General features: G+C 46.5%; 12 non-coding genes and 1 pseudogene across 12 annotated transcripts; all 13 read right to left on the reverse strand.

Annotated features, from left to right (window-relative positions):
* Nucleotides 1-128: 128 nt before the first annotated feature.
* Nucleotides 129-319, reverse strand: LOC141236244 (U2 spliceosomal RNA). Its single transcript, XR_012301938.1, has one exon. It is a non-coding gene; the product is annotated as a U2 spliceosomal RNA (small nuclear RNA).
* Nucleotides 320-1,431: 1,112 nt separating this feature from the next.
* Nucleotides 1,432-1,622, reverse strand: LOC141235910 (U2 spliceosomal RNA). Its single transcript, XR_012301612.1, has one exon. It is a non-coding gene; the product is annotated as a U2 spliceosomal RNA (small nuclear RNA).
* Nucleotides 1,623-2,734: 1,112 nt separating this feature from the next.
* On the reverse strand, nt 2,735-2,925 carry LOC141235911 (U2 spliceosomal RNA). Its single transcript, XR_012301613.1, has one exon. It is a non-coding gene; the product is annotated as a U2 spliceosomal RNA (small nuclear RNA).
* A 1,112-nt stretch (nt 2,926-4,037) lies between these two features.
* On the reverse strand, nt 4,038-4,223 carry LOC141236352 (U2 spliceosomal RNA). Its single transcript, XR_012302028.1, has one exon. It is a non-coding gene; the product is annotated as a U2 spliceosomal RNA (small nuclear RNA).
* Nucleotides 4,224-5,015: 792 nt separating this feature from the next.
* Nucleotides 5,016-5,105, reverse strand: LOC141235857 (U2 spliceosomal RNA; annotated as a pseudogene).
* A 1,112-nt stretch (nt 5,106-6,217) lies between these two features.
* On the reverse strand, nt 6,218-6,408 carry LOC141235912 (U2 spliceosomal RNA). The gene has a single exon (XR_012301614.1). It is a non-coding gene; the product is annotated as a U2 spliceosomal RNA (small nuclear RNA).
* Nucleotides 6,409-7,523: 1,115 nt separating this feature from the next.
* LOC141236281 (U2 spliceosomal RNA) lies at nt 7,524-7,714 on the reverse strand. Its single transcript, XR_012301972.1, has one exon. It is a non-coding gene; the product is annotated as a U2 spliceosomal RNA (small nuclear RNA).
* A 1,112-nt stretch (nt 7,715-8,826) lies between these two features.
* LOC141236097 (U2 spliceosomal RNA) lies at nt 8,827-9,017 on the reverse strand. The gene has a single exon (XR_012301792.1). It is a non-coding gene; the product is annotated as a U2 spliceosomal RNA (small nuclear RNA).
* Nucleotides 9,018-10,129: 1,112 nt separating this feature from the next.
* Nucleotides 10,130-10,320, reverse strand: LOC141235913 (U2 spliceosomal RNA). The gene has a single exon (XR_012301615.1). It is a non-coding gene; the product is annotated as a U2 spliceosomal RNA (small nuclear RNA).
* A 1,112-nt stretch (nt 10,321-11,432) lies between these two features.
* LOC141235914 (U2 spliceosomal RNA) lies at nt 11,433-11,623 on the reverse strand. Its single transcript, XR_012301616.1, has one exon. It is a non-coding gene; the product is annotated as a U2 spliceosomal RNA (small nuclear RNA).
* A 1,112-nt stretch (nt 11,624-12,735) lies between these two features.
* Nucleotides 12,736-12,926, reverse strand: LOC141235915 (U2 spliceosomal RNA). Its single transcript, XR_012301617.1, has one exon. It is a non-coding gene; the product is annotated as a U2 spliceosomal RNA (small nuclear RNA).
* Nucleotides 12,927-14,038: 1,112 nt separating this feature from the next.
* Nucleotides 14,039-14,229, reverse strand: LOC141235917 (U2 spliceosomal RNA). Its single transcript, XR_012301619.1, has one exon. It is a non-coding gene; the product is annotated as a U2 spliceosomal RNA (small nuclear RNA).
* Nucleotides 14,230-15,341: 1,112 nt separating this feature from the next.
* LOC141235918 (U2 spliceosomal RNA) lies at nt 15,342-15,532 on the reverse strand. Its single transcript, XR_012301620.1, has one exon. It is a non-coding gene; the product is annotated as a U2 spliceosomal RNA (small nuclear RNA).
* Nucleotides 15,533-18,938: the final 3,406 nt, after the last annotated feature.

Here is an 18,938-nt window from a genome sequence, read left to right on the forward strand (position 1 = left end):
GAACATGAAAAATCCAATGAGGAGAAGAAAAGCAAAGCCAAAGAGTCCATCCCAAAATCCGACAAACAAGCAAAATGAACAAAAAACATTGAATTCAATTCTTTCTGATTTTAGAAACTGCATTAAAGAAGGAGTGCACCGGTCCTGGAGATACTGCAATACCAGGTCAATGCGTGGAGTGGACAGAGCAAGCTCTTTTTCCATCTCCCTGTTCTAAAAATCCATTTAATATATGGTCCCCAGATAGGGGACGTATCAGATATTAAACTGATAAGAACAGATACTACACTTGATCTTAGCCAAAAGGCCGAGAAGCGATAACCAGAATTGGTTTCGAACTACGGAGCCACCCAAGGATCCTGAAAAGTCCATTTGTGGAGATGAGCTCCTGGACTCCCGTTAAGAAGACATGTTGTCAACCTCTAGATCCCTTACATGCCTGCACTTTTCGGCTTGCTGCTGCTGCAATCCACGCGTTTTAGATCTGCATAACTCCACCTCTTTAAACACAGCACCTTCACCCCCTGCTGTTCCCACCCGCCTCAACACCGTTGGAAGGGAGGAGAACCAATTAAGGCGGGGGGTGGGGTGGAACGAGCAGCTGTCTACCCTTAGCAGGAGGGCTGCTGATTACTTACCTCTCCTGCTGCTGCTGCTGGCTGTCCAGCAGCAGACTGAAGGTGGCTGCTGCTGTGCGCAGGTATATAAAGGCTCAGAGCCTATTATGACACGCGCAGCCAGCGTTCCATTGCCACATTCCATCTACTGCAGGCAGGATACCTGGCTGGCTGAATGTCGCTGAGAAGCTCACAGAGACCGCCATAAGCAACAGTTTAACAGAATGCCACAGACTAATCAACCAAACTTTTTGGGTTGGGTTCTCTTTTATAGTCTGCAGGCATTAAATGAAAGAAGTCAGTGTTCCAGCAGAGGGAGACAACGTTTCAGAAAAGGCATTGTAGCAAACCAAAAAAGAAATTTTAAGCGCAGCAGAGTAACCAGCGCACATACCTGTTAGCTCAGGTGAGTTTAAAAGGCTGCTGTTGATAACAAGGGCATTTGCTAAATAGATGGTGTGTGTGCAACAATATACTGAAAGGTCAATTATATTGTGCAGCTTATCTCACCACCTGTAGTTATTTAGGTGAAAGCTCCAAAATGCTTGCCTAATATGTCTGTTTATCCAAAAGGAAGTAAAAAGGGAGAGCTAGAAAGATAGCATTGCATTACATTACATGGCAATGCAATGCACAGTTGCTGAAGTTGAACCAAAATGAGCTTGTAATCTGGCTTCTGCAACTTTGAACATGAAAAATCCAATGAGGAGAAGAAAAGCAAAGCCAAAGAGTCCATCCCAAAATCCGACAAACAAGCAAAATGAACAAAAAACATTGAATTCAATTCTTTCTGATTTTAGAAACTGCATTAAAGAAGGGGTGCACCGGTCCTGGAGATACTGCAATACCAGGTCAATGCGTGGAGTGGACAGAGCAAGCTCTTTTTCCATCTCCCTGTTCTAAAAATCCATTTAATATATGGTCCCCAGATAGGGGACGTATCAGATATTAAACTGATAAGAACAGATACTACACTTGATCTTAGCCAAAAGGCCGAGAAGCGATAACCAGAATTGGTTTCGAACTACGGAGCCACCCAAGGATCCTGAAAAGTCCATTTGTGGAGATGAGCTCCTGGACTCCCGTTAAGAAGACATGTTGTCAACCTCTAGATCCCTTACATGCCTGCACTTTTCGGCTTGCTGCTGCTGCAATCCACGCGTTTTAGATCTGCATAACTCCACCTCTTTAAACACAGCACCTTCACCCCCTGCTGTTCCCACCCGCCTCAACACCGTTGGAAGGGAGGAGAACCAATTAAGGCGGGGGGTGGGGTGGAACGAGCAGCTGTCTACCCTTAGCAGGAGGGCTGCTGATTACTTACCTCTCCTGCTGCTGCTGCTGGCTGTCCAGCAGCAGACTGAAGGTGGCTGCTGCTGTGCGCAGGTATATAAAGGCTCAGAGCCTATTATGACACGCGCAGCCAGCGTTCCATTGCCACATTCCATCTACTGCAGGCAGGATACCTGGCTGGCTGAATGTCGCTGAGAAGCTCACAGAGACCGCCATAAGCAACAGTTTAACAGAATGCCACAGACTAATCAACCAAACTTTTTGGGTTGAGTTCTCTTTTATAGTCTGCAGGCATTAAATGAAAGAAGTCAGTGTTCCAGCAGAGGGAGACAATGTTTCAGAAAAGGCATTGTAGCAAACCAAAAAAGAAATTTTAAGCGCAGCAGAGTAACCAGCGCACATACCTGTTAGCTCAGGTGAGTTTAAAAGGCTGCTGTTGATAACAAGGGCATTTGCTAAATAGATGGTGTGTGTGCAACAATATACTGAAAGGTCAATTATATTGTGCAGCTTATCTCACCACCTGTAGTTATTTAGGTGAAAGCTCCAAAATGCTTGCCTAATATGTCTGTTTATCCAAAAGGAAGTAAAAAGGGAGAGCTAGAAAGATAGCATTGCATTACATTACATGGCAATGCAATGCACAGTTGCTGAAGTTGAACCAAAATGAGCTTGTAATCTGGCTTCTGCAACTTTGAACATGAAAAATCCAATGAGGAGAAGAAAAGCAAAGCCAAAGAGTCCATCCCAAAATCCGACAAACAAGCAAAATGAACAAAAAACATTGAATTCAATTCTTTCTGATTTTAGAAACTGCATTAAAGAAGGGGTGCACCGGTCCTGGAGATACTGCAATACCAGGTCAATGCGTGGAGTGGACAGAGCAAGCTCTTTTTCCATCTCCCTGTTCTAAAAATCCATTTAATATATGGTCCCCAGATAGGGGACGTATCAGATATTAAACTGATAAGAACAGATACTACACTTGATCTTAGCCAAAAGGCCGAGAAGCGATAACCAGAATTGGTTTCGAACTACGGAGCCAACCAAGGATCCTGAAAAGTCCATTTGTGGAGATGAGCTCCTGGACTCCCGTTAAGAAGACATGTTGTCAACCTCTAGATCCCTTACATGCCTGCACTTTTCGGCTTGCTGCTGCTGCAATCCACGCGTTTTAGATCTGCATAACTCCACCTCTTTAAACACAGCACCTTCACCCCCTGCTGTTCCCACCCGCCTCAACACCGTTGGAAGGGAGGAGAACCAATTAAGGCGGGGGGTGGGGTGGAACGAGCAGCTGTCTACCCTTAGCAGGAGGGCTGCTGATTACTTACCTCTCCTGCTGCTGCTGCTGGCTGTCCAGCAGCAGACTGAAGGTGGCTGCTGCTGTGCGCAGGTATATAAAGGCTCAGAGCCTATTATGACACGCGCAGCCAGCGTTCCATTGCCACATTCCATCTACTGCAGGCAGGATACCTGGCTGGCTGAATGTCGCTGAGAAGCTCACAGAGACTGCCATAAGCAACAGTTTAACAGAATGCCACAGACTAATCAACCAAACTTTTTGGGTTGGGTTCTCTTTTATAGTCTGCAGGCATTAAATGAAAGAAGTCAGTGTTCCAGCAGAGGGAGACAACGTTTCAGAAAAGGCATTGTAGCAAACCAGAAAAGAAATTTTAAGCGCAGCAGAGTAACCAGCGCACATACCTGTTAGCTCAGGTGAGTTTAAAAGGCTGCTGTTGATAACAAGGGCATTTGCTAAATAGATGGTGTGTGTGCAACAATATTCTGAAAGGTCAATTATATTGTGCAGCTTATCTCACCACCTGTAGTTATTTAGGTGAAAGCTCCAAAATGCTTGCCTAATATGTCTGTTTATCCAAAAGGAAGTAAAAAGGGAGAGCTAGAAAGATAGCATTGCATTACATTACATGGCAATGCAATGCACAGTTGCTGAAGTTGAACCAAAATGAGCTTGTAATCTGGCTTCTGCAACTTTGAACATGAAAAATCCAATGAGGAGAAGAAAAGCAAAGCCAAAGAGTCCATCCCAAAATCCGACAAACAAGCAAAATGAACAAAAAACATTGAATTCAATTCTTTCTGATTTTAGAAACTGCATTAAAGAAGGGGTGCACCGGTCCTGGAGATACTGCAATACCAGGTCAATGCGTGGAGTGGACAGAGCAAGCTCTTCTTCCATCTCCCTGTTCTAAAAATCCATTTAATATATGGTCCCCAGATAGGGGACGTATCAGATATTAAACTGATAAGAACAGATTTTTTTTTTTTCTATCGAAAGCCCGAATTCATGTACAAAACCCGAGTGCGCTTAAAAAAGTGACAAGTGCCACAAAAAAAGTGCACTAGGATGCTGGTCTTCTTGAAACCCTCTCCAAAAGGAGAAGGGTCCCCCAAACCATTCCCCGTCCCTCCGAGCCAAAAGGCCACAGCGAGGAACAGGGACAAAAAGCCACCTCCAGCCGAAGCCAGAGGCGACCCAATCTTACCCCCAGCACCTGCCCGAGTTCTCACCCGAGCAAGGCACTGGGAGCCAAAGACTGTGCTGCCCTCCCGGAAGAGGGGAGCCAACAACGCTCTCCTCCCAAAAGAGGAGAGCCAGGGGGGTTCAGGGGGGAGTGGAACCTGATGGCCACAGACTCCCCCCCCTAGACCTGCCAAGAGAGGAACCCGTAAGGGAACCGCATCCCGACAAAATCCTAGAAGGACGTGACACACGTGAATAAGTGGACACACAGTGACAAAGAAATTAAATAAATAGTGAAGGTTTCACAGTATAATACTGCCCGGACCTTCGACCGGGAATTGAAAAATTCCCCATCCTAAGGCCAGAAGGCTCGGAATAAGGGTGTGTGCGAAGAAAGAAAATTTGAAGTGCTTGTGCAAATGTGCCATAAACTCAAGTGGGGTTCCCAATCCCAGTGAGTTAAGGCACCCCAGGGTCACCACTCCTGGGGCACTTCACACTTCGGGCTTTCGATCTTCCCCGGCCCAATGGCGTCGATCCTGGGGGGCCATGCTTTCCACCAGATGACTATATTAGCCACCTGGCATACTAACAAGCGCCTAAACCCCAGTGTGCATAATGTGTCAATCTACTAGGGCGGCCAACATCCAAAACCGCCTTTTCGAAAGATACTACACTTGATCTTAGCCAAAAGGCCGAGAAGCGATAACCAGAATTGGTTTCGAACTACGGAGCCACCCAAGGATCCTGAAAAGTCCATTTGTGGAGATGAGCTCCTGGACTCCCGTTAAGAAGACATGTTGTCAACCTCTAGATCCCTTACATGCCTGCACTTTTCGGCTTGCTGCTGCTGCAATCCACGCGTTTTAGATCTGCATAACTCCACCTCTTTAAACACAGCACCTTCACCCCCTGCTGATCCCACCCGCCTCAACACCGTTGGAAGGGAGGAGAACCAATTAAGGCGGGGGGTGGGGTGGAACGAGCAGCTGTCTACCCTTAGCAGGAGGGCTGCTGATTACTTACCTCTCCTGCTGCTGCTGCTGGCTGTCCAGCAGCAGACTGAAGGTGGCTGCTGCTGTGCGCAGGTATATAAAGGCTCAGAGCCTATTATGACACGCGCAGCCAGCGTTCCATTGCCACATTCCATCTACTGCAGGCAGGATACCTGGCTGGCTGAATGTCGCTGAGAAGCTCACAGAGACCGCCATAAGCAACAGTTTAACAGAATGCCACAGACTAATCAACCAAACTTTTTGGGTTGGGTTCTCTTTTATAGTCTGCAGGCATTAAATGAAAGAAGTCAGTGTTCCAGCAGAGGGAGACAACGTTTCAGAAAAGGCATTGTAGCAAACCAAAAAAGAAATTTTAAGCGCAGCAGAGTAACCAGCGCACATACCTGTTAGCTCAGGTGAGTTTAAAAGGCTGCTGTTGATAACAAGGGCATTTGCTAAATAGATGGTGTGTGTGCAACAATATACTGAAAGGTCAATTATATTGTGCAGCTTATCTCACCACCTGTAGTTATTTAGGTGAAAGCTCCAAAATGCTTGCCTAATATGTCTGTTTATCCAAAAGGAAGTAAAAAGGGAGAGCTAGAAAGATAGCATTGCATTACATTACATGGCAATGCAATGCACAGTTGCTGAAGTTGAACCAAAATGAGCTTGTAATCTGGCTTCTGCAACTTTGAACATGAAAAATCCAATGAGGAGAAGAAAAGCAAAGCCAAAGAGTCCATCCCAAAATCCGACAAACAAGCAAAATGAACAAAAAACATTGAATTCAATTCTTTCTGATTTTAGAAACTGCATTAAAGAAGGGGTGCACCGGTCCTGGAGATACTGCAATACCAGGTCAATGCGTGGAGTGGACAGAGCAAGCTCTTTTTCCATCTCCCTGTTCTAAAAATCCATTTAATATATGGTCCCCAGATAGGGGACGTATCAGATATTAAACTGATAAGAACAGATACTACACTTGATCTTAGCCAAAAGGCCGAGAAGCGATAACCAGAATTGGTTTCGAACTACGGAGCCACCCAAGGATCCTGAAAAGTCCATTTGTGGAGATGAGCTCCTGGACTCCCGTTAAGAAGACATGTTGTCAACCTCTAGATCCCTTACATGCCTGCACTTTTCGGCTTGCTGCTGCTGCAATCCACGCGTTTTAGATCTGCATAACTCCACCTCTTTAAACACAGCACCTTCACCCCCTGCTGTTCCCACCCGCCTCAACACCGTTGGAAGGGAGGAGAACCAATTAAGGCGGGGGGTGGGGTGGAACGAGCAGCTGTCTACCCTTAGCAGGAGGGCTCCTGATTACATACCTCTCCTGCTGCTGCTGCTGCTGGCTGTCCAGCAGCAGACTGAAGGTGGCTGCTGCTGTGCACAGGTATATAAAGGCTCAGAGCCTATTATGACACGCGCAGCCAGCGTTCCATTGCCACATTCCATCTACTGCAGGCAGGATACCTGGCTGGCTGAATGTCGCTGAGAAGCTCACAGAGACCGCCATAAGCAACAGTTTAACAGAATGCCACAGACTAATCAACCAAACTTTTTGGGTTGGGTTCTCTTTTATAGTCTGCAGGCATTAAATGAAAGAAGTCAGTGTTCCAGCAGAGGGAGACAACGTTTCAGAAAAGGCATTGTAGCAAACCAAAAAAGAAATTTTAAGCGCAGCAGAGTAACCAGCGCACATACCTGTTAGCTCAGGTGAGTTTAAAAGGCTGCTGTTGATAACAAGGGCATTTGCTAAATAGATGGTGTGTGTGCAACAATATACTGAAAGGTCAATTATATTGTGCAGCTTATCTCACCACCTGTAGTTATTTAGGTGAAAGCTCCAAAATGCTTGCCTAATATGTCTGTTTATCCAAAAGGAAGTAAAAAGGGAGAGCTAGAAAGATAGCATTGCATTACATTACATGGCAATGCAATGCACAGTTGCTGAAGTTGAACCAAAATGAGCTTGTAATCTGGCTTCTGCAACTTTGAACATGAAAAATCCAATGAGGAGAAGAAAAGCAAAGCCAAAGAGTCCATCCCAAAATCCGACAAACAAGCAAAATGAACAAAAAACATTGAATTCAATTCTTTCTGATTTTAGAAACTGCATTAAAGAAGGGGTGCACCGGTCCTGGAGATACTGCAATACCAGGTCAATGCGTGGAGTGGACAGAGCAAGCTCTTTTTCCATCTCCCTGTTCTAAAAATCCATTTAATATATGGTCCCCAGATAGGGGACGTATCAGATATTAAACTGATAAGAACAGATAATACACTTGATCTTAGCCAAAAGGCCGAGAAGCGATAACCAGAATTGGTTTCGAACTACGGAGCCACCCAAGGATCCTGAAAAGTCCATTTGTGGAGATGAGCTCCTGGACTCCCGTTAAGAAGACATGTTGTCAACCTCTAGATCCCTTACATGCCTGCACTTTTCGGCTTGCTGCTGCTGCAATCCACGCGTTTTAGATCTGCATAACTCCACCTCTTTAAACACAGCACCTTCACCCCCTGCTGTTCCCACCCGCCTCAACACCGTTGGAAGGGAGGAGAACCAATTAAGGCGGGGGGTGGGGTGGAACGAGCAGCTGTCTACCCTTAGCAGGAGGGCTGCTGATTACTTACCTCTCCTGCTGCTGCTGCTGGCTGTCCAGCAGCAGACTGAAGGTGGCTGCTGCTGTGCGCAGGTATATAAAGGCTCAGAGCCTATTATGACACGCGCAGCCAGCGTTCCATTGCCACATTCCATCTACTGCAGGCAGGATACCTGGCTGGCTGAATGTCGCTGAGAAGCTCACAGAGACCGCCATAAGCAACAGTTTAACAGAATGCCACAGACTAATCAACCAAACTTTTTGGGTTGGGTTCTCTTTTATAGTCTGCAGGCATTAAATGAAAGAAGTCAGTGTTCCAGCAGAGGGAGACAACGTTTCAGAAAAGGCATTGTAGCAAACCAAAAAAGAAATTTTAAGCGCAGCAGAGTAACCAGCGCACATACCTGTTAGCTCAGGTGAGTTTAAAAGGCTGCTGTTGATAACAAGGGCATTTGCTAAATAGATGGTGTGTGTGCAACAATATACTGAAAGGTCAATTATATTGTGCAGCTTATCTCACCACCTGTAGTTATTTAGGTGAAAGCTCCAAAATGCTTGCCTAATATGTCTGTTTATCCAAAAGGAAGTAAAAAGGGAGAGCTAGAAAGATAGCATTGCATTACATTACATGGCAATGCAATGCACAGTTGCTGAAGTTGAACCAAAATGAGCTTGTAATCTGGCTTCTGCAACTTTGAACATGAAAAATCCAATGAGGAGAAGAAAAGCAAAGCCAAAGAGTCCATCCCAAAATCCGACAAACAAGCAAAATGAACAAAAAACATTGAATTCAATTCTTTCTGATTTTAGAAACTGCATTAAAGAAGGGGTGCACCGGTCCTGGAGATACTGCAATACCAGGTCAATGCGTGGAGTGGACAGAGCAAGCTCTTTTTCCATCTCCATGTTCTAAAAATCCATTTAATATATGGTCCCCAGATAGGGGACGTATCAGATATTAAACTGATAAGAACAGATACTACACTTGATCTTAGCCAAAAGGCCGAGAAGCGATAACCAGAATTGGTTTCGAACTACGGAGCCACCCAAGGATCCTGAAAAGTCCATTTGTGGAGATGAGCTCCTGGACTCCCGTTAAGAAGACATGTTGTCAACCTCTAAATCCCTTACATGCCTGCACTTTTCGGCTTGCTGCTGCTGCAATCCACGCGTTTTAGATCTGCATAACTCCACCTCTTTAAACACAGCACCTTCACCCCCTGCTGTTCCCACCCGCCTCAACACCGTTGGAAGGGAGGAGAACCAATTAAGGCGGGGGGTGGGGTGGAACGAGCAGCTGTCTACCCTTAGCAGGAGGGCTGCTGATTACTTACCTCTCCTGCTGCTGCTGCTGGCTGTCCAGCAGCAGACTGAAGGTGGCTGCTGCTGTGCGCAGGTATATAAAGGCTCAGAGCCTATTATGACACGCACAGCCAGCGTTCCATTGCCACATTCCATCTACTGCAGGCAGGATACCTGGCTGGCTGAATGTCGCTGAGAAGCTCACAGAGACCGCCATAAGCAACAGTTTAACAGAATGCCACAGACTAATCAACCAAACTTTTTGGGTTGGGTTCTCTTTTATAGTCTGCAGGCATTAAATGAAAGAAGTCAGTGTTCCAGCAGAGGGAGACAACGTTTCAGAAAAGGCATTGTAGCAAACCAAAAAAGAAATTTTAAGCGCAGCAGAGTAACCAGCGCACATACCTGTTAGCTCAGGTGAGTTTAAAAGGCTGCTGTTGATAACAAGGGCATTTGCTAAATAGATGGTGTGTGTGCAACAATATACTGAAAGGTCAATTATATTGTGCAGCTTATCTCACCACCTGTAGTTATTTAGGTGAAAGCTCCAAAATGCTTGCCTAATATGTCTGTTTATCCAAAAGGAAGTAAAAAGGGAGAGCTAGAAAGATAGCATTGCATTACATTACATGGCAATGCAATGCACAGTTGCTGAAGTTGAACCAAAATGAGCTTGTAATCTGGCTTCTGCAACTTTGAACATGAAAAATCCAATGAGGAGAAGAAAAGCAAAGCCAAAGAGTCCATCCCAAAATCCGACAAACAAGCAAAATGAACAAAAAACATTGAATTCAATTCTTTCTGATTTTAGAAACTGCATTAAAGAAGGGGTGCACCGGTCCTGGAGATACTGCAATACCAGGTCAATGCGTGGAGTGGACAGAGCAAGCTCTTTTTCCATCTCCCTGTTCTAAAAATCCATTTAATATATGGTCCCCAGATAGGGGACGTATCAGATATTAAACTGATAAGAACAGATACTACACTTGATCTTAGCCAAAAGGCCGAGAAGCGATAACCAGAATTGGTTTCGAACTACGGAGCCACCCAAGGATCCTGAAAAGTCCATTTGTGGAGATGAGCTCCTGGACTCCCGTTAAGAAGACATGTTGTCAACCTCTAGATCCCTTACATGCCTGCACTTTTCGGCTTGCTGCTGCTGCAATCCACGCGTTTTAGATCTGCATAACTCCACCTCTTTAAACACAGCACCTTCACCCCCTGCTGTTCCCACCCGCCTCAACACCGTTGGAAGGGAGGAGAACCAATTAAGGCGGGGGGTGGGGTGGAACGAGCAGCTGTCTACCCTTAGCAGGAGGGCTGCTGATTACTTACCTCTCCTGCTGCTGCTGCTGGCTGTCCAGCAGCAGACTGAAGGTGGCTGCTGCTGTGCGCAGGTATATAAAGGCTCAGAGCCTATTATGACACGCGCAGCCAGCGTTCCATTGCCACATTCCATCTACTGCAGGCAGGATACCTGGCTGGCTGAATGTCGCTGAGAAGCTCACAGAGACCGCCATAAGCAACAGTTTAACAGAATGCCACAGACTAATCAACCAAACTTTTTGGGTTGGGTTCTCTTTTATAGTCTGCAGGCATTAAATGAAAGAAGTCAGTGTTCCAGCAGAGGGAGACAACGTTTCAGAAAAGGCATTGTAGCAAACCAAAAAAGAAATTTTAAGCGCAGCAGAGTAACCAGCGCACATACCTGTTAGCTCAGGTGAGTTTAAAAGGCTGCTGTTGATAACAAGGGCATTTGCTAAATAGATGGTGTGTGTGCAACAATATACTGAAAGGTCAATTATATTGTGCAGCTTATCTCACCACCTGTAGTTATTTAGGTGAAAGCTCCAAAATGCTTGCCTAATATGTCTGTTTATCCAAAAGGAAGTAAAAAGGGAGAGCTAGAAAGATAGCATTGCATTACATTACATGGCAATGCAATGCACAGTTGCTGAAGTTGAACCAAAATGAGCTTGTAATCTGGCTTCTGCAACTTTGAACATGAAAAATCCAATGAGGAGAAGAAAAGCAAAGCCAAAGAGTCCATCCCAAAATCCGACAAACAAGCAAAATGAACAAAAAACATTGAATTCAATTCTTTCTGATTTTAGAAACTGCATTAAAGAAGGGGTGCACCGGTCCTGGAGATACTGCAATACCAGGTCAATGCGTGGAGTGGACAGAGCAAGCTCTTTTTCCATCTCCCTGTTCTAAAAATCCATTTAATATATGGTCCCCAGATAGGGGACGTATCAGATATTAAACTGATAAGAACAGATACTACACTTGATCTTAGCCAAAAGGCCGAGAAGCGATAACCAGAATTGGTTTCGAACTACGGAGCCACCCAAGGATCCTGAAAAGTCCATTTGTGGAGATGAGCTCCTGGACTCCCGTTAAGAAGACATGTTGTCAACCTCTAGATCCCTTACATGCCTGCACTTTTCGGCTTGCTGCTGCTGCAATCCACGCGTTTTAGATCTGCATAACTCCACCTCTTTAAACACAGCACCTTCACCCCCTGCTGTTCCCACCTGCCTCAACACCGTTGGAAGGGAGGAGAACCAATTAAGGCGGGGGGTGGGGTGGAACGAGCAGCTGTCTACCCTTAGCAGGAGGGCTGCTGATTACTTACCTCTCCTGCTGCTGCTGCTGGCTGTCCAGCAGCAGACTGAAGGTGGCTGCTGCTGTGCGCAGGTATATAAAGGCTCAGTGCCTATTATGACACGCGCAGCCAGCGTTCCATTGCCACATTCCATCTACTGCAGGCAGGATACCTGGCTGGCTGAATGTCGCTGAGAAGCTCACAGAGACCGCCATAAGCAACAGTTTAACAGAATGCCACAGACTAATCAACCAAACTTTTTGGGTTGGGTTCTCTTTTATAGTCTGCAGGCATTAAATGAAAGAAGTCAGTGTTCCAGCAGAGGGAGACAACGTTTCAGAAAAGGCATTGTAGCAAACCAAAAAAGAAATTTTAAGCGCAGCAGAGTAACCAGCGCACATACCTGTTAGCTCAGGTGAGTTTAAAAAGCTGCTGTTGATAACAAGGGCATTTGCTAAATAGATGGTGTGTGTGCAACAATATACTGAAAGGTCAATTATATTGTGCAGCTTATCTCACCACCTGTAGTTATTTAGGTGAAAGCTCCAAAATGCTTGCCTAATATGTCTGTTTATCCAAAAGGAAGTAAAAAGGGAGAGCTAGAAAGATAGCATTGCATTACATTACATGGCAATGCAATGCACAGTTGCTGAAGTTGAACCAAAATGAGCTTGTAATCTGGCTTCTGCAACTTTGAACATGAAAAATCCAATGAGGAGAAGAAAAGCAAAGCCAAAGAGTCCATCCCAAAATCCGACAAACAAGCAAAATGAACAAAAAACATTGAATTCAATTCTTTCTGATTTTAGAAACTGCATTAAAGAAGGGGTGCACCGGTCCTGGAGATACTGCAATACCAGGTCAATGCGTGGAGTGGACAGAGCAAGCTCTTTTTCCATCTCCCTGTTCTAAAAATCCATTTAATATATGGTCCCCAGATAGGGGACGTATCAGATATTAAACTGATAAGAACAGATACTACACTTGATCTTAGCCAAAAGGCCGAGAAGCGATAACCAGAATTGGTTTCGAACTACGGAGCCACCCAAGGATCCTGAAAAGTCCATTTGTGGAGATGAGCTCCTGGACTCCCGTTAAGAAGACATGTTGTCAACCTCTAGATCCCTTACATGCCTGCACTTTTCGGCTTGCTGCTGCTGCAATCCACGCGTTTTAGATCTGCATAACTCCACCTCTTTAAACACAGCACCTTCACCCCCTGCTGTTCCCACCTGCCTCAACACCGTTGGAAGGGAGGAGAACCAATTAAGGCGGGGGGTGGGGTGGAACGAGCAGCTGTCTACCCTTAGCAGGAGGGCTGCTGATTACTTACCTCTCCTGCTGCTGCTGCTGGCTGTCCAGCAGCAGACTGAAGGTGGCTGCTGCTGTGCGCAGGTATATAAAGGCTCAGAGCCTATTATGACACGCGCAGCCAGCGTTCCATTGCCACATTCCATCTACTGCAGGCAGGATACCTGGCTGGCTGAATGTCGCTGAGAAGCTCACAGAGACCGCCATAAGCAACAGTTTAACAGAATGCCACAGACTAATCAACCAAACTTTTTGGGTTGGGTTCTCTTTTATAGTCTGCAGGCATTAAATGAAAGAAGTCAGTGTTCCAGCAGAGGGAGACAACGTTTCAGAAAAGGCATTGTAGCAAACCAAAAAAGAAATTTTAAGCGCAGCAGAGTAACCAGCGCACATACCTGTTAGCTCAGGTGAGTTTAAAAAGCTGCTGTTGATAACAAGGGCATTTGCTAAATAGATGGTGTGTGTGCAACAATATACTGAAAGGTCAATTATATTGTGCAGCTTATCTCACCACCTGTAGTTATTTAGGTGAAAGCTCCAAAATGCTTGCCTAATATGTCTGTTTATCCAAAAGGAAGTAAAAAGGGAGAGCTAGAAATATAGCATTGCATTACATTACATGGCAATGCAATGCACAGTTGCTGAAGTTCAACCAAAATGAGCTTGTAATCTGGCTTCTGCAACTTTGAACATGAAAAATCCAATGAGGAGAAGAAAAGCAAAGCCAAAGAGTCCATCCCAAAATCCGACAAACAAGCAAAATGAACAAAAAACATTGAATTCAATTCTTTCTGATTTTAGAAACTGCATTAAAGAAGGGGTGCACCGGTCCTGGAGATACTGCAATACCAGGTCAATGCGTGGAGTGGACAGAGCAAGCTCTTTTTCCATCTCCCTGTTCTAAAAATCCATTTAATATATGGTCCCCAGATAGGGGACGTATCAGATATTAAACTGATAAGAACAGATACTACACTTGATCTTAGCCAAAAGGCCGAGAAGCGATAACCAGAATTGGTTTCGAACTACGGAGCCACCCAAGGATCCTGAAAAGTCCATTTGTGGAGATGAGCTCCTGGACTCCCGTTAAGAAGACATGTTGTCAACCTCTAGATCCCTTACATGCCTGCACTTTTCGGCTTGCTGCTGCTGCAATCCACGCGTTTTAGATCTGCATAACTCCACCTCTTTAAACACAGCACCTTCACCCCCTGCTGTTCCCACCCGCCTCAACACCATTGGAAGGGAGGAGAACCAATTAAGGCGGGGGGTGGGGTGGAACGAGCAGCTGTCTACCCTTAGCAGGAGGGCTGCTGATTACTTACCTCTCCTGCTGCTGCTGCTGGCTGTCCAGCAGCAGACTGAAGGTGGCTGCTGCTGTGCGCAGGTATATAAAGGCTCAGAGCCTATTATGACACGCACAGCCAGCGTTCCATTGCCACATTCCATCTACTGCAGGCAGGATACCTGGCTGGCTGAATGTCGCTGAGAAGCTCACAGAGACCGCCATAAGCAACAGTTTAACAGAATGCCACAGACTAATCAACCAAACTTTTTGGGTTGGGTTCTCTTTTATAGTCTGCAGGCATTAAATGAAAGAAGTCAGTGTTCCAGCAGAGGGAGACAACGTTTCAGAAAAGGCATTGTAGCAAACCAAAAAAGAAATTTTAAGCGCAGCAGAGTAACCAGCGCACATACCTGTTAGCTCAGGTGAGTTTAAAAAGCTGCTGTTGATAACAAGGGCATTTGCTAAATAGATGGTGTGTGTGCAACAATATGCTGAAAGGTCAATTATATTGTGCAGCTTATCTCACCACCTGTAGTTATTTAGGTGAAAGCTCCAAAATGCTTGCCTAATATGTCTGTTTATCCAAAAGGAAGTAAAAAGGGAGAGCTAGAAAGATAGCATTGCATTACATTACATGGCAATGCAATGCACAGTTGCTGAAGTTGAACCAAAATGAGCTTGTAATCTGGCTTCTGCAACTTTGAACATGAAAAATCCAATGAGGAGAAGAAAAGCAAAGCCAAAGAGTCCATCCCAAAATCCGACAAACAAGCAAAATGAACAAAAAACATTGAATTCAATTCTTTCTGATTTTAGAAACTGCATTAAAGAAGGGGTGCACCGGTCCTGGAGATACTGCAATACCAGGTCAATGCGTGGAGTGGACAGAGCAAGCTCTTTTTCCATCTCCCTGTTCTAAAAATCCATTTAATATATGGTCCCCAGATAGGGGACGTATCAGATATTAAACTGATAAGAACAGATACTACACTTGATCTTAGCCAAAAGGCCGAGAAGCGATAACCAGAATTGGTTTCGAACTACGGAGCCACCCAAGGATCCTGAAAAGTCCATTTGTGGAGATGAGCTCCTGGACTCCCGTTAAGAAGACATGTTGTCAACCTCTAGATCCCTTACATGCCTGCACTTTTCGGCTTGCTGCTGCTGCAATCCACGCGTTTTAGATCTGCATAACTCCACCTCTTTAAACACAGCACCTTCACCCCCTGCTGTTCCCACCCGCCTCAACACCGTTGGAAGGGAGGAGAACCAATTAAGGCGGGGGGTGGGGTGGAACGAGCAGCTGTCTACCCTTAGCAGGAGGGCTGCTGATTACTTACCTCTCCTGCTGCTGCTGCTGGCTGCCCAGCAGCAGACTGAAGGTGGCTGCTGCTGTGCGCAGGTATATAAAGGCTCAGAGCCTATTATGACACGCGCAGCCAGCGTTCCATTGCCACATTCCATCTACTGCAGGCAGGATACCTGGCTGGCTGAATGTCGCTGAGAAGCTCACAGAGACCGCCATAAGCAACAGTTTAACAGAATGCCACAGACTAATCAACCAAACTTTTTGGGTTGGGTTCTCTTTTATAGTCTGCAGGCATTAAATGAAAGAAGTCAGTGTTCCAGCAGAGGGAGACAACGTTTCAGAAAAGGCATTGTAGCAAACCAAAAAAGAAATTTTAAGCGCAGCAGAGTAACCAGCGCACATACCTGTTAGCTCAGGTGAGTTTAAAAGGCTGCTGTTGATAACAAGTAGTGTTGAGCCACCCCCGTAGTGTTCGAGTTCGGTTCGGTTCGTCGAACACCCGTGTGTTCGCCGAACTGTTCGTCGAACTGTTCGTCGAACACCTTCGAACACAGTTAAAACCAATGGCAGGCAAACAAAAACACATAGAAACACATAGAAAACACCTTCAAAGGTGTCCAAAAGCTGACAAACTGCTCAGAAGACACAACTAACACATGGAAAAGTGACAAGTACATATAGTCATGCGAAAAGAAAAGAGGTGGAGGAGTAAAAGGAGGGGGAGACACAGATATAGGCATGTCATGCCCTTCTAAAATCCAAAAAGTGAGAAGCCGAGACGGCCAGTCCGCTCCTGCCCGTGCCACCTCCGTGTCGCCGGGTTTGTGCCAGAGCCGCGGTGAACCCTGACGGCCAGCCCCACTCTCCCAATACTGGTGCCTGTCCGCTGGTGGGTCGAGAGAGCCCCCCTGTGGTGGAGGCAGCTCTAAGCTTTTTAATTTAAATTGTCCCTCTAATTTGAATGAATACACTTTAAATCCATTTACAAGGATCTATTGGAGGGCAAGTCTCATGCCAGCAGCCGCGTAATTCCAGCTCCAGTAGCGTCCACTAAAGCTGCTGCAGTTAAAAAGCTTTTATAAGGATCGAGCTCGGCTGTCCACCGCAAGGCATCCTAGTGCCAGTCCCAGCCCCTATGCCTTGGGGTGCCTCCTGATGCTCTTCACTAAGTATCCCGTGGTCCCGAAGCATTTCCTTTGAAAAAATTAAGTGTCCAAACTACAGGTGGTGTAGCTTGCTTAACAGCCGGGATAATCCGCTGACTAGCAGACACTGCTACTAGGCACAAAGTATTTCCTGGGCTAGATGCAGTTAAAAATTTGTAAGTAGATACTCTCGTTGGATGCTGAGAAAGCATTCCATAGAGTCTCCTGGCACGCCATATATGATTCTCTTAAAAAGCTTGGGGTAGGGGTCTAGGGGACCCTTTTATAGCCAAAATCACGGCCCTGTATCACAATACGTCACCTAGGCTGAAGATAAATGGAACTGTAGCACCGAGGGCTCGGTTGCTACAGACGTATTGCACCTCACCCAGAGGTGTGATATCTCACTCTCAGATAAGGATGGAGTGTGGATCAGGACCCGACACCTGCATGCATTACACCACATTGCCGTGGGGCAGGGCGACCAATATGCCCCTGAGATGGGCACGACAGTCCCTGTCCCTGGCTGGAGTGGGGGGAGGGAACACTGAGGAAGGGGAACCCTGCAGTGCAGGAGCAGGGAGGAAGCAGTTCCTGGGTGCATTGAGAAGGGAGTATAAAAGGTGGGCACCATCTTAGTTCAGTGCAGAGAAGTCTGAGCAGAAGTGGCAGGGAGCAGGGGCTCTGCATGAGCTCTGCTCCGGAGGCGGGCCTAGTAACAGAGGCCCAGGCCTGCAAGAGGGAGAAGGAAGGAAGAGGAGCGGAGAAGGCTCCAGGATCGAGGAATGAAGGGATCCCAGGGGTGCGGACGGGCGAGTCGCCACCGCACGCCCGAATCCACCTGCGTGGAGGGGTCAGGCCAAAGGGGGAGACCGGTCCCCGAACTAGTGGAGGCAGGAAACGACCCTCAGCTAGAAACCGGAGGCTCTGACATTTTATGTGGCGCAGCCCCTTGCTCCACCCGCAAGGAAGGCACCACATAGGGTCAGGGAAACTGGCGCCAAGTTTACCAAGAGGAGGCCCGAGGCAGCCGGACAGAAGTGTTGGTAAGAAAGGCCAGACAAAGGACACACAAAGGGGGTCCTGTGAAGCGCTCCAAAGTTATCTGGGAGTTGCCTGAGCCCCTCACCTGGTGAGCACAGTACGACGTGGGCAGCCGTTACCTGCAGACGTGGTCTGGATAATAAGAACTGTGAGTAAAGGCCCTGAACTGCATCACTGACTCCGTGTCGTTACTGCTGCTGCCCTGCACCATCACCCCCATCCTCCGCATACACTGCCCTGAGGCTATACTCCTCCCGTGGGGAGTTATGCTACGCTCTGCTGCACCCACAACACCAGCCTTAGCGGTCTGCCCTGTAGCGGCGGTTCACTCTGACCGCAATCCACGGGTGGCGTAGTCGGACATTTAAACATCAAAACCACATAAATAGTTCCGCCACTGGTTTGACCGCCCTGAGCCACGGAACCGGATCGCCGCCACGAAGACTACAACCACCAGCATCCACCAAAAAGGGTCCGGCTCCGGGTGTCCCAAGGCCCAGGGGGTGCGTTAGAACATTTTCATCACCTTTCACAATCACCAATGGGACAAGGCAGGGATGTCCTCTGTCCCCTCTCTTATACATCCTAGTGACGGAGCACCTGCTCTCATCAATTCGCCATAACCCCAATATTAGGTGGATTGAGGTGGGAGGCACCGAGTACAAGTGCTCTCTATTTGCTGATGATGTCCTAGTATATATCACTCAATCACATATATCCATCCCTGCTGTTATGGCTGAAATAGATCACTTTGTTACATGGTAAAATTTTAAAATCAATGCAGCGAAGTCTGAGGCCCTCGATGTCTCCCTCCCTAAATCCATATAGGATTCCATCCAGTCCAACTTTCCCTTTGCCTGGCCCTCACAGGGTATCAAATACTTAGGAATTCCTATTCATAGAGACCTCTCCCATGTATGTTATCTTAA

The sequence above is a fragment of the Phyllobates terribilis genome, unplaced genomic scaffold (assembly GCF_046119375.1).
Source record: "Phyllobates terribilis strain yellow unplaced genomic scaffold, ASM4611937v1 Scaffold_693__1_contigs__length_808095, whole genome shotgun sequence".
NCBI classification, from domain to species: Eukaryota; Metazoa; Chordata; class Amphibia; order Anura; family Dendrobatidae; genus Phyllobates; species Phyllobates terribilis.